The sequence below is a fragment of the Macrobrachium rosenbergii genome, chromosome 19 (assembly GCF_040412425.1).
Source record: "Macrobrachium rosenbergii isolate ZJJX-2024 chromosome 19, ASM4041242v1, whole genome shotgun sequence".
Classification (NCBI taxonomy): Eukaryota; Metazoa; Arthropoda; class Malacostraca; order Decapoda; family Palaemonidae; genus Macrobrachium; species Macrobrachium rosenbergii.
In genome coordinates this window covers 37,561,960-37,577,161 of record NC_089759.1, presented here as the reverse complement: position 1 = coordinate 37,577,161, position 15,202 = coordinate 37,561,960, and the positions used below count along the sequence as shown (strand labels likewise).

Genomic DNA, 15,202 nt, shown 5'->3' with positions numbered 1-15,202 from the left:
TTGAGAGGTACGAGTCAGTTTTAGGCATTTCTCCAAGTCTTGTGATTAAACCTTTGAAATTTCATCCAACTTTGGTGCTTGGGGAATATTTTTTGCTTAAAGAAGCTCTGTGAATATTGGCCCTCCTCCTTAAGATATGTGCGCATAAGAAATAAGTGTGGGATTTACGGAAACTGCGCACATTTTAAAAATATGTCGTCTGAAAATCGTCATGAGGAGAGAGAGAGAGAGAGAGAGAGAGAGAGAGAGAGAGAGAGAGAGAGAGAGAGAGAGAGAGAGAGAGAGACTTTCCCAAAATAAAAAAGAAAACGTGAATCATACTATAGGGTGTACTGAAGCCTATCAGGCGGAGCCGTAGCACCTTTCAGTCCAGCTCTGTGAAAAACAGTAACACACTTTTATAATCTTCCTTCCATCAAGAGTCAATTCAGCTGACTTATGTACCCTTTTGTCCAACAGGGTAACCTCCAAGAATGCCCCCAAAAGCCAATGAATCATGGGCTACTCGCAGACTGGTTTGGGTCATCTCATACATAACTTTTTCAAATATTTATTTTTTCTTATTTCGTTAAGTATCTTATGGTACCTTCCTACCACAGCCTTCATTTTCATAGAAATGCTACAGCAGCCTTGTGTTTACTCATCACAGTAATAGAATTTACTATCCCTTTTGTAAATATATTTTCAACGTTCATTGCGAGCACTTCGCTAGTTGTGTGTAAGGCTGATACAGTCCTATGATTGGTCTATGTGTCCCATCGGCGACATGACCACAAATTTTACTTTTATTCTCTGTAGTACAAGTGGTTTATTTATTTACTGCGGCCATCGACGCAAGTGCACATGTATGTGTATATACACATGCTTGTACGTGTACATTGCACCGTATGCATATACATTATATATCATATATATCCTGGAGCCGGAGCTACTATGCTAATTAAAAGCTACTCTATTTCCAACAGATATGAGTGGAAAACTATTTACAATAAGAAATTGACGCGTAGGCCCATGCCCTGTCATCACCTCAAAATATAAGAAACTGACGTGTAGGCCTATGACCTGCATTGCCTCAAAATATAAGAATTTTATATGTAGGCCTAATCTCTCAATGATATCAACATTTGACATGCAGGATTATGATGAATTAATACCCTAATATCGGAACTGGCTTCACTTCAATTAATGTGGTCTATGTGGAATGGTTTATGTAGGCCAACACCAATTTAAAAAAACAAAAAGCAAGATGCTTGCGGAATTAGGCTACGCATGACAAAATAAAAAAAAAGGATGGACGGACAGAATGATCCAAGATCGTAATGTTATATAACTTAGTATATCTTTTATCGGAGAAAGCAACTGCACGCTTCACAATTCCGGAACTCAAACCTGTGGTGTCATCATTCTTGCACAGAGCTCAACATGACCGAACAGAGTCAAATCCATACTGGCAATCATTCGGACGGTTAACTAGTGTGACGCCGTGACGCCATTCCCCTTTTCAAGAGCTAGCCAATTACTGGCGTGCAGTGGGCGGGCCTGGCTGCAAAGGACCCCATGGATTTTGCTATAACCAAGGCCACCGAAAATAGATCTATCTCTCGGTGCCTCTGGCAACGATATAGGCCTAGCCACCACCGGGCTGTGGTATAAGTTTCATGGGTCGCGACTCATACAGCATTATACCGAGACCACCGAAAGATAGATCTATTTTCGGTGGCCTTGACTATACACTGTAGTGGCTGTGCAGAAAACTCGATTGCGCCGAAGAAACTTCGGCGCACTTTTCACTTGTTATAAGTGACTACCAACTGACAAGAAGCAAGCGAGACGTGCTGGGAGGTATACTTATTTACTAACCGCCCTCGCCCGTAGAGGGCGCCCTTCCCGCCCACGCCAAGGCAATATCAAAAGCATCGGGAAAATTTAATTTCAGTCGAATAAAGAAAATCAGCGGACGGAGTCGGGCTAATTTGACGTCCTCGCTTTTTCACGCGCTTTGAAAAGAAAAATGCGCAGTTTACATTAGGAACTAAGAATATTAGTAAAAATTATATAGAATTTGACGTGGTTTTTTAGACTTTTTTCGTAAGCTAAATTCTCACATCTGTTTACGGCTGAGTTCTATGCACAATATATCCGTGCGATAAGCTGACAACGCTGACCTCCGAATTAATCCTATTAGCATTAAGAGTTCAGAGGAGAAAATGCCTATGTAATCTTCTTATTTTTGCTTTCAAGTTTACCTCTCTCTCTCTCTCTCTCTCTCTCTCTCTCTCTCTCTCTCTCTCTCTCTCTCTCTCTCTCTCTCTCTCTCTCTCTCTCTTACGTCTAACTGACCCCCTTCTAATCTTTTCATTTAGATTTATTTACACTACTTTCATGTCGTGTTTTTTTTTGTGTGTGAATTATATCTTTTATATAGTTGTACATACATTAGTTATGGTACCTTATTGCCAATGTACTTTAGAGTTGATGAGGGCGTTAGTGAATCGGCAATTGTATTCCTTTCTTCATATTCTATTCTTTTCTGTTTCATTACTTTATTGCCTTTCACGGAATAATTTGTATTCCTTATAATCATAATGACGTTTATATTTATTGCAGTAAGTGCCCTTCAGTAGGAAGGGGTTCTTTATGATTATTTCTTCAATATTTTTATTGGCTTGGAGCGTGTGCGTGAGTGGGTGAGTACATGTATATATGTGTAGTAGTATATCTGTTAATGCATTTCCTACTATTTGATTTGGCATAGTTTCCCTTTTGAGTTAAAACAACAATTAACACATGTTCCAAAATGTCTTGAGGCTTAGTTTTGAAAGCTGTTGATTGCAAGAAAAAGCGTGAACAGGAAGCAAAGGCAAGCCTTCCATAACTTGCTGAGGGAAATTTTTTACCCTTTTTCTTTTCGCCTTTTTGATGACCGTACACCTATGAGGTGCTAATCTTCCCATTCGTATTCTACTGACACAACTCTGGTCAGCAAGATAGTATTTCACTCCCTCCTGAAGAGAATGATTTAAACCAACACCGAGATTCAAGTGGCAATGTTGTTCCTCAGCTGTTACCCCACAGTCCAAAGATATTTGGAGAAGCTTGATGTCACAGCACCTCCCTTCTGGAGGTTGTCAACTATGACCTCATATACGTAGGTGGCCAGTCAGTAAGCACCAACATCCAAAATTTCTTTCTTCACTCCACATGTAAAGAAAAAACTAACAACTAATTCCCCCGCCCGCCAGAGACTAACAACTAATTCGCCCACCAGCCAGATACTGGTCAAGGCAGCAATCAGGTAGCCAGATACTGGTCAAGGCAGCAATCAGGTAGCCAGATACTGGTCAAGGCAGCAATCAGGTAGCCAGATACTGGTCAAGGCAGCAATCAGGTAGCCAGATATTGGTCAAGGCAGCAATCAGGTAGCCAGATACTGGTCAAGGCAGCAATCAGGTAGCCAGATACTGGTCAAGGCAGCAATCAGGGAGCCAGATACTGGTCAAGGCAGCAATCAGGTAGCCAGATACTGGTCAAGGCAGCAATCAGGTAGCCAGATATTGGTCAAGGCAGCAATCAGGTAGCCAGATACTGGTCAAGGCAGCAATCAGGTAGCCAGATACTGGTCAAGGCAGCAATCAGGGGCCAGATACTGGTCAAGGCAGCAATCAGGTAGCCAGATACTGGTCAAGGCAGCAATCAGGTAGCCAGATACTGGTCAAGGCAGCAATCAGGTAGCCAGATACTGGTCAAGGCAGCAATCAGGTGATTCCCAGTCATTGTGCTAATTATTCCAGCCACGAATTTGAGCCGGCAATGTGAGAAACCTAAGAGTCTACCGTCCCACCTGTGCCGAGAAGCAGGTCCCTCGATGTCGACTGTTCATCGACAAGGGCGTGGCTGACCTGCAGGAAACATTCCAGTGACTCATGCCCCTGGCCCCATTGCCCACCTGACTGACAATGACACTGCAGTTCCTCGACTGTGTTCTATCACCGATGTGTCTGTCGACTAAGACCTTACGACCTGGGAAGACAATCAGCAATAATAATCAAGAAACAACTTCTTCATTATGCATATAGAGAAGTGTTGGTTCCTTTGCAAGGAGTGACCTAAAAAGTAAGATACAGCCAGAACGGCCAAAGCAGCAGTGATTGATTTTTTATCCATTATGCCACCTAAAACTTATGCTGATATGCGTTACCTTCACTGTAGAGTGACCACCAAGAGAGTCTGGCCATCCCGCTGAAAACATTTGAATGATTTGCACCCCAACTCTGAGGAAGACTTGATTGTGTGTGACATTACAGTCTCCAATCTGCAAAAGCCTTTTAGCAATGGAATGTGTGTTCTCATAACAAGGGACATGAATTGCAAGCACCCACCATAGCACTGGACCTGGCAAACGGGATCCGAGAGGTACACCTCTCGGCGACGAGGACAAATCTGGATGGTTGCACCTTCCAGCTGTGACACCTCTCTCATCGGACGTCAACCTTTATTTTACTCTCAAATACCTGTATGTATCAGCTGCCTATCGTCGCCATTAACTGATATATATTATAACCTCATTATCACGTGACCTCCGGTATAGCGAATTACACAGAAATGAGTCAATTTAGATTTTCGTTTACCCACGTCTGACTGGCACTCGCCATTATGAACATCTATCACAGTGAAGTATAGTCTCGTGTTTGTATTGCAGAATCAAGAATTTATGGCAAATATGAAGGAGTATTTGCAGAGCGAGAAAAGGACCGAAATCGCCCACGTCTGCTGCAGAACTGCGACGCTCTCGAGCAAATTGATACAGTGTTTAGTTGCGTCTCGGTCCGCGCAAAACTGCGTTTCCCCTCCTTTCTTATAAAATCCCTGCCTGTTTGCTCTTCTCGTTCGTCATTCTTTTCGTGTCTTGAAATGAATGCAGTGGCGATATCGAGTCCGGATTCTGGATCAGGCTGGTATAATTCATGTGGCATTTCTCTCCCGGATCTAGCAAAGTAAATTGAACTAAATGTTGGTAGGACGAGTTTTTCAAGATTGAAATTAGCACATTACTTCCACATGGTGGGTGTCTGAAGACCTTCGTTCTTTATTCCAGCAAACATCAAAACATTAATTCCAGCAAACAACAAAAGATGAATTCCAGCAAACAACAAAAGATGAATTCCAGCACACAACAAAAGATGAATTCCAGCAAACAACAAAAGGTGAATTCCAGCAAACAACAAAATATGAATTCCAGCAAACAACAAAAGATGAATTCCAGCAACCAACAAAAGGTGAATTCCAGCAAACAACAAAAGATGAATTCCAGCAACCAACAAAAGGCGAATTCCAGCAAACAACAAAAGATGAATTCCAGCAAACAACTAAAGGTGAATTCCGGCAAACAACAAAAGGTGAGGTGTATTCCAGCAAACAACAAAAGATGAATTCCAGCAAACAACAACAGGTGAATTCCAGCAAACAACAAAAGGTGAGGTGTATTCCAGCAAACAACAAAAGATGAATTCCAGCAAACAACAACAGGTGAATTCCAGCAAACAACAAAAGGTGAATTCCAGCAAACAACAAAAGATGAATTCCAGCAAACAACAAAAGGTAAATTCCAGCAAAAAAAAAAAAAGCAAAATAAGAATTCCAGCACTTTAAGTAAGCTAAATCGTTCTCTTACATTAGGCCAACTTTCACAGACTTCACTGATATTGAAAAACGTGTTATATACTTCCACCTCAGCACCTGCTTTTTACTCCGTCACCGAAACAACGTATTAGCACATATATACCTATTCAATTCTCATGCGTTACACGGTAATCACCTCAAACTTTTCACTGTTACCTCCGTTCATTAGACTAGCTTCACTTTTCAGAGTTAATTTTACTCTACAGTCTCCCCATTCACTGCAAAGTTTCCTTGGTCGTTTTTCCTGAGTTCCACAACATCTGGGAGCCTCCTGCGCCCTTTCTTTCTCATTTAACTTTTACAAATTTTCTGCATTTTCACATCCTGAATCCTGCATGAATCTTCTCTAATGGCGACCATTCTCTTTCCATTCTGGCCTCGTTATCCTATCATAGCCTCATTTCAAGGAGATATTCGCGTGCGTGCGCTTGCATGCATGCCATTTCTCTTACCGCAATGCTTTAGATAAGGTAAAGCCTGCGTCCATCCTTTTCGCTCCGTTTGGGCGTATAATCCAAAACACATGATCCATCAAATATTGTATTTTCATACCTCATTGTTCCGGCCAACTTCCAAGGGGAAAGTTACGAAATTCGATAGCGTCGGAAACTTTAAGGCCCCTGTCATTAAGGAGGAAATCCTTCGACAAAGGATGCCCATCATTCTCAGGAGATTTTGTTATTCCTTCATAAACAGCAACGAATTCGCTAACCTCGAGGACCTGTACTTTGGAAACTTTTGCACTGGTAGGGCTTGCTTGGCTGAGAATGTCTTGTCATATTTTATGTACGCTGCTGCGTCTTGAAAGAAATGGTAATGTGAAGCCCTTAGCTCACCTGTTAGTTTAAAATTATATAGAGAGTGAGAAGTTAAAGTGGATCAGTCCTCAAGAAATTTTTCTAAAACTACTTGTCACTCTGTAAGCAGTATTATTCTCTCGATAGAGTAAATATTATTATTATTATTATTATTATTATTATTATTATTATTATTATTATTATTATTATTATTATTATTATAAAACATGACCAAAGTTCCTATTTTGAAGCACGTGAACATTAAGGCTGGGTGGACGCGATGCATACTGGTAGGCTTCGAAGTAGTTACGTTCCAGCAAAGGTGAACGTTATATTTTTTTGACAGGAAGCCTTCGTAAACAATATGAAAAGAGGTCGCGTCTAGGCCGGGCAGTGAGACGAGCAGATCCATTGGCCGCCGTGGTGGCATCATGGATTGAGCAGCCAATGATTGCATACTTCAAAGACCACTCTGCACCCAGCAATGTTTTGATAATCACTGGCTGTACAATCAAAAAGCTTATTATTGTAACCAAGTCACTAAGGCAGCTGGAGCAATTCACTGATATTCAATAATTACATTAGCTGTCCATCTGCCGAAATAACTGATCTTTGACGTATATTTATTAAATAGTCGGATGGTACATTTCTAGTATCTCTGTGTATGCAAGACATAAAATCATGCCACCATCAAATCCAGTACCCTCTTGTATGTGCCGTAACCCTGCCTTGTATCACCGAACTTGTATATTTGTTAATATATATACTGTTACATTACATTACCCATCGCCAGACATCTTTTGTGCCCATTGTGTGTGCTAATGTTAGTCTTTTCTTTCTATTTTTGCATATACTGCTTGGGTCGATAATAATAAGAATCGGTCAGGAATAAGCACTGTCAATTTCAGAAGGTCCTACACGGCATGTGCTGTTGAGTCAGTATTTCCAGTGTCAGGTTAGTGACGTTTCCAGTTGTAAGGGATTATATCGCCAGATATCAGGTGGGTGATAGGCAATTTTACCTGGACTTATGCTTTGTGTAAAGTATAACTTGAGTTGCATTCGAACCTCACGGTATTTGCAGGTTGCACGGCAACGATGTCACATTTCGGGGAATAATATTGGGCTGTTCTAAGTTCAGTTCATACACTGGCTGTGAGACATAAGAACAAATTCGTCCATGTTATCATGTATCGTAAGATACTACGAAATGTTGTGTAGTATTACGGATTCACGAAATGTTGTGTAGTATTACGGATTCACGAAATGTTGTGTAGTATTACGGATTCACGAAATGTTGTGTAGTATTACGGATTCGTTGGGGGACTTTTATTAGCAGTATTAGCGCAAACTGTTCTTCGCTGGTGGAACAGCAGTTTTTTGTGTGAGACGTGCGATCTTCACAGATTCAAAGATGGTAGTTATGTTGTGCAGTTGTCTGAATATTTTGTACAATGAGATTTGATTTATGTACTAGTCTTCATTATTATCCAGTGACGTCATTAGTCCCACCCACGAAGGAGGGAATTAATTAAGTCATTTAATCAAGCCCAAAGGGACGTCGTTAGATAATCTCCAACCACTTAGGACATCTACAAGGCGGGAACAGAAGCTATTGCCCACCTATTGGTGGGACGGGCATTTCCTTTGAAAAACCTTCAGAAGCAAGCTTCAAGAGGAGAGAAGCAGATAGACAGAAGCAGATAGAGAAGATCATTGAGCCTTAGAGGCATGAAGTCGTGAACCTCACCAGTTGTGGGTTAAGAACATTCAAGAAAGGCTCACACTTCGATCCTTAGTCATACTAAACTTGTATATATATTTAACTTGTATATAGCCTATATACAGTGTTATTTTACTAGTGTGTCAGTGAAGTAAGAAAAGCTGCACTGCATCTTCCTAAGCCTCTTGGGACTCAAACAACTAACAACAAACAAAGCCAGAAACGATAAAGCAACTATAAAAGAAATAAAGAGAAGAACATCATAAGAAATGGAGGTAACATCATAACAAATGGTGACTAATATATATATATATATATATATATATATATATATATATATATATATATATATATATATATATATATATACAGTATAGGTATATATATGTATATATATGTATATATATGGATATATATGGATATATATGGATATATATGTATATATACATGGATAGGCTATATATGTATATATATTCTTATATATAGCCTATTCCATTCATCCCTTTTATTCAGTTCGATAGAAATTCAAATTTAACAGTGGCTGAGAAGACACCATGACAGAAGTGAACTGAGTTAGGCCTACCCCACCAAGATCGCCTGATTTGGGGTAAACAATACCACACCTTAGCCCCCATACTTTATCCAGCCCCTATGATGGTCTGCGTCCCTGCCTAAACAAAAAACCCCTAGCTTAGATGTCTAACTGCCATCCTGCCAGTGCCAGAGTCTCCTGTTTAGGAGTCCAGGGCATCAAACGGTCCCCCCCTTTCTCACCCCGTTGTGCTACAGCAAAAAAAGAGACACAATCCTTTAACCAGTAGCAACCTCCACAGTCAAATGCGTGTTAACTATTTCAGGGCAGCAGCCACTTAGATTCATCAATTTGCTACGCACTGTCTACTTTCATTGCACATTGTGTGTCATTGTTTGCTGCTCCGTCATCCTATTTCCTAACTGCCTCATTTGTAAATAAATTCAGTGTAAAGTAACTACAGGGTAACTTTCCCCCTCAACCATGGCAACCTCCAATTCTCTGTTCAATTTGATATGATCAAGGTAAGTCAGTTTGATCCATTCCATTTACTACTTATATACATTCTAGATGTTCGTGTTGGCTTTCAAGGCAGTTAATAGCCTAATTAATCAAACCCCCACTTCTCCAACCAGCCCCAGAATGTAATGATATATATATATATATATATATATATATATATATATATATATATATATATATATATATATATATATATATATATATATATATATATATATATGCATGTGTATATATACATGTGTATATATACATATATATGTATATATATGTACAGTATATACACTTATATACATACATGTATATTCATATGTATATACATACACATATACTGTATTTACATGTACATATATATACATATGTATATGTATATATGTATATATTTATATATACATATATGTATATGTATATATATAATATATATATGTATGTATATGTTTATATGTATATTACATATGTATACAGTATATATATATTACATATATAGTGTATATATATATACATATATATTCACGTATTTAGAAAATTCGTCACTTCACCCAATTCGCTAGGAAATTAAATTTTATGGTGGCTGGAGGAGGCTTCACTAGGAGGGGTGAACTTAAATAGGCCTAACCCATATCGCCTGATTTTGGGGGACCATACTGACCTCTTAGCCCCAGCATCGTATGATTTTGGAGGGGGCGGGGGGAGAAAGCTGTTACAGACAGAAAGGCTAGCTAGGACCATAATTGGGCTGCTATGCTGACCCTAGTAGCCTTAGCCATAAGACCTATTTCCACTTGAAATTTCTGCTGGCTGAAATTGCATTTCAGATCAACCAATGTACTGGACCCCCAAGCTTGAACCCGAATGGGAGACAGATAGTGCCCTGCCTGGACACACACACTCGTCCAGCAAGACCGTAGCCACATGTAGTTAGTGTGGTCTAGTTGCCATCCACACTGGCAAGGTTTCGGGACTTCTGCAGCCGAAATTCTTCTTTTGCAAGCGAGCTCCATGCACAGACGCAATAAGGTACGTCTAAAGTAGCAATTGACCGCCGGTTATCTTTTTCTTGTCGGGAATTTCTCTCCACTTTCAGTATTTTCAACTTTTCATTCTCCTAAAACAAACCCCCTTTGCTTCCCACAGCCTAGCATGCACATTTGGCCCTCATGACTTGCCCAAAGCTCAAATTAAACTAGTTCAGTGATAATAATTAGAGCATTTCCACCATAGTATTACCAGGTGCTAATCCAGTCTAACTGATAAATCCCTCCATCGTGCATAAGTAATTTCATGTGAGAGAAGTTCATTTGACTTGAATGCTAACCTGGAATTCTCTTCCAGAATCCTGTTATGTGGCTCTTCGAGTGGCCTGCCCCTGCCACTGTGAACCAAATAGCCTTAGATGTATAACTGCCATCTTCATAAGTGCAAGTCTTCTGATTCAGGGGTCCCGGGGCACTGGAGACAGTACCCCCTTTGCAAATCCCACTGCGTTAACTACCCAAAATCATTCAACCAGTCTCAACAGCAGCAAATTCCTCTGCATGTCAAACTATTTCAGTGCTGTAGCCCATACAGTTATCGCACATTGTATGTGCCCTGCTTGCTGCTAAGTTAGTTTTTCATAGTAATTTCCTGATTGCTCCGTTTGTAAATAAATTCAGTTTAAAGTTATTGACTGGTTTTTTAAAAGGTGACCTCCACTTCTCTGTTTGCTTAGATGTGATATTAAGGTAAGTCAGTTTATTCATTACATTTACTGCATAGGCTATATTCTGAGCACTAGGTGTTGGCCCTTAAGGCAGTTAACAAAAAAATACAGTTTCAGCATTCCAACCAGCCTCAGAATACAATAATACAAATAATATATATATATATATATATATATATATATATATATATATATATATATATATATATATATATATATATATATATATATATATATATATATATATTACATAATTATATTTGTATACATATTTATATATGTATACATATATGATATAAATACATTATATATATATATATCATATATATAATGTATATATATATATATAATGTATATATATATATATATATATATATATATATATACATATATATATATATATATATATATATATATATTTAGCTAAAAAGGCCCATAAAACACTATTTGAACATTGCAACCATATATTTTTAGCACTTCCCTCTGTGCCCATGCTCACAGGTAAAATATGGACACATGATGCGTTACAAGAGTATATATACAAAGCATATGTAGGTGTGGCAGCATATAAAGGCTAAACTTGTAACACATCATCTCCCCATACCTTACCAGTGAACAGGGGCACAGAAGGAAGTGCTCGAAATATTTGGTTGCACGGTTCAAATAGTATTTCATGGGCCTTTTTGTCTTCATATTATACTGTTGTAATACAGTAATATATATATATATATATATATATATATATATATATATATATATATATATATATATATATATATATATATATATATATATATATACATATATAATATATACATATATAATATATACATATATAATATATACATATATAATATATACATATATAATATATACATATATACATATACATATATACATATATATATATATGTATTCTTTATTTATCAGTGCAAAGTTTTTTCATAAAAATTCATTAATATATGCGATCAATATAATGTTTTCTCCATAACCTATAAAAAATACTATATGCTGCCTATAAAAAATAGCAGGCTATATGCTACCAGTGCGAAATTTTTTTCGTAATATAAATGATAAACATAAATGCCCTGATGAGGTTAGGCCAGGACATGGTGTTCGAGGAGAGGTTTGTCCCCATCGTTTCACACTCACCCTAAAGTTTTCTTCGTAACCTACGAAAGTATATGCTATCAATATACATTTTCTACATAACCTATATACGCTGCCACTGTATATGTTTTCCGTTCAGATATTGCAGAGGCAAATAAACAAACAACAGCGAGGATCAAGGATCAAGTAAACAAACGCAGGACAACCAAGCCTACACGAGTCCCCTGTCAGACGACAACTCACTGCAGTAAAATCAAGCTTTGTTTTCTTTAATAATTATTGTAATATTATGAAAAACGTAATCACTAATTAAAATACCACTAATTAGGATATCACTAATACAGGAAAACAAATCCCTTACTTAGATATATGGGCGTCCCGGTGTCGTTGCTCTCCCAGCAGGGAGACACTTCCCCTTCGCTTCGTCCATCTCTCGTAACAAACTTACGAGACGCATTTGTTCAAATTCCTCCCTCATAAAGATGGTACTTTGGTACTTTTCTTGCTTATGGCGATGGAATTGCGTGAATGCACTACACTGTATGAAAATCCGGAAAGGAAACGCGCCACAGGGTACTACGATGTTACACCGGAACAGAACCATCACAAACTGGGAATGGTTTGTCGGTAAAACCCGACGTTCTGTTTGGAACTGTTACCTACTTATATATTTTCATAATTCCGAAAGTACGCAGTAAAAATATGTCATAATATATAAAATATTATATATATAGTATTTAGTGTGGTAAATCTGTGATGAAGAGTTCTAAATATCGAGATACATAGATATATATTTACTTTTTTTTATATTTTGTTTGATAATGTTTTAGAGAACGAACAAGCTCTTCTCGTAGAAAATGGGTAGTTTAGTAGGACACTGAAGTACATTTCTCACCGTCTACAATCCAGAATTGGCAAGTCATACAAACATTGTACGACAATTTGTCGCTCACAGGGCGATATCGAGATACATAGATACATATTTACACCGATATATATTTTTTTTTTTTTGAGAGAGAGAGAGAGTCAGTTTTTATCGTAGATAATGTGTACTGTATTAGGAAAGTAAAGTATATTTCTCACTTCCACCTGAACTGTCATATAGAAAGTTTACGAAATTTTTTCGCTCAATCCCGCTCAAATGCGGTGAACAAAAAGGACAGGACGTTCAGGAGTGCAAACCCTGATCTCATTTTCGACGAAAGCTATGCAGAGAACAGACTATTATGTATCCGAGGAGTTTGTAAACAAGATTCGAATACATTCGTTGAACGATCTTCATGCATGATGAATGCCTTCCACGAATCCAGGATGCTTGCTGAACACACACGAGGCAAAGTGAATTACGTCTCAGAATATACAGTTTGATTTATCTCTGCCTTGTACTTATCTTTTGCTTTATTTTAAAGTCATCTCATGCGACGGCAAAATATTATTTTCAAACGAGCTTGATGGCGAGCGCTACGCTGCCGTTGGAACCCGGCGCTGCCCGTCATGTCTCCCCTACCCTCCCTCTCCCCTACCTACCCCGGCCCCCACCCGGGGAGGACAAATAAGAATGATCCATCCGGATTTTATAATTACAGAAGAGAGATAGGTAATGAAAACGTATTAATAACAAGATACTTAGTAATATTCTGTTGATATCGCTATGGCATTTGAAATGCTGCTCGTAATCTCTGCCCTTCACTAATCTTCGTCTTCTTCTTCTACTAATGAATAACAAAAACATCATTATTATATAAATAATCACTCAAGTATGGCAACGCATACAGATGGATTTGATTTGCCTTTCTATTCCGTTATTCCAGTTTATTTTTTTTATTTAGAAAGACACCGCAAAGTATAATCTGAAAGTATACTTGGGTGAAGAGTGGATAGAGTCCCGAATAGCTGCGATGATTAATCTGAACAATATATCCACATTTATTTTTATAAACTGAATGCGGAGAGATATTACCATCGTTCTGCACAATATCGAACAGCCAATCGGTATGAAATATCACGCAAAAGAATTCCATCACGCTCTAAAAAGTACCCAAAGGGATTTTTACAACTTTTGTTTACGTATATTGACACGTAATTAATTTTGCACCCGTTCTGTATACGCAGTACCTCCAGCTATGAAAATGTTCCGTATAAAATTTGATAGTTTTTGACAATATTTGTTGAACATTGCCAGACAGAAAAATGAAAACAATTGGTTTTATTTCCAGCTAAATGGCTTAGATGTATGTTAAATGAAAATGTTTCCCTGGATTTTCCGTACAAAATGAAGACATAAACTATTCCAAACAATGTACAGGTAAAATGATACAGGAAACATATATATATATATATATATATATATATATATATATATATATATATATATATATATATATATATATATATATATATATATATATATATATATATAGAGGAAGGCAGGAAATGTCACACCTTGAAGTAAAATCATTTGACTGACGTGAAACAGGCTGGCGCTGAGTTGCTGAGTGGCATGTTGTGTGAGCCGCCATGACTTGCTCTAGAGGATATAAGGCAATGAGTCTGGAGACGACGTGCAGCAGTCACGAATTTCTCGAGACCAATTACCACTGTAGCATCTACAGACCAAAGTAAGTGCACCTAACTTGTGACCAAGTTCATTAAGAGTCAAGAGTTTGGTTATACGTCAGGCGGATTCCTGTGATTCGTCTCGAATAAGATTGTGGCTGGAGAGCCTACTCACGTGTGAAAGGAACCCCATGCAAAGGTGGATAAATTCCTCACTATTCTCAAGGCGCCGTTGACAGGAACGTTTTTAGGCCTAGGTTTTGGGCGAAATCTGCAATGTTCGCTCTTCTTTACCGCAAGATATTTGCATATCTTTGCAGTTTGCTATCACAGTCGCTGTTAGCAACCTAGAAAACTACACCCCGTAGGAGATAGTGCCGCCAGCGCACCTCACGTGGTGTACTGTAGGCATACTAAAGGATCTTTGCAGGGTCCAACCTCTTTCATTCCTTTTTCTGTGCTTCCGTTCATATTCTCTTTCTTCTATCTGACTTTCCATCCTCTCTAACAATTGATTCATAGTGCACCTGCGAGATTTTCCTCCTGTTACACCTTTCAAGCCTTCTTACTCTGGCCTTTGGCCT

The 15,202-nt window shown here is 38.3% G+C and overlaps 1 protein-coding gene across 2 annotated transcripts in view; it reads right to left on the bottom strand.

The window, feature by feature from the left end:
* Nucleotides 1-15,202, bottom strand: part of LOC136848862 (atrial natriuretic peptide receptor 1-like) — a 454,893-nt gene that overhangs the window by 396,562 nt on the left and 43,129 nt on the right. Inside the window, exon 1 of one of the 2 annotated variants that reach the window (XM_067121690.1) lies at nucleotides 12,424-12,674. The exons of the other annotated variant lie outside the window; for it this stretch is intronic. The gene's annotated coding sequence lies outside the window, so the exon portion shown is untranslated. Of the gene's footprint in view, nucleotides 1-12,423; nucleotides 12,675-15,202 lie in introns of those variants that run through there. 2 annotated transcript variants of the gene reach the window in all.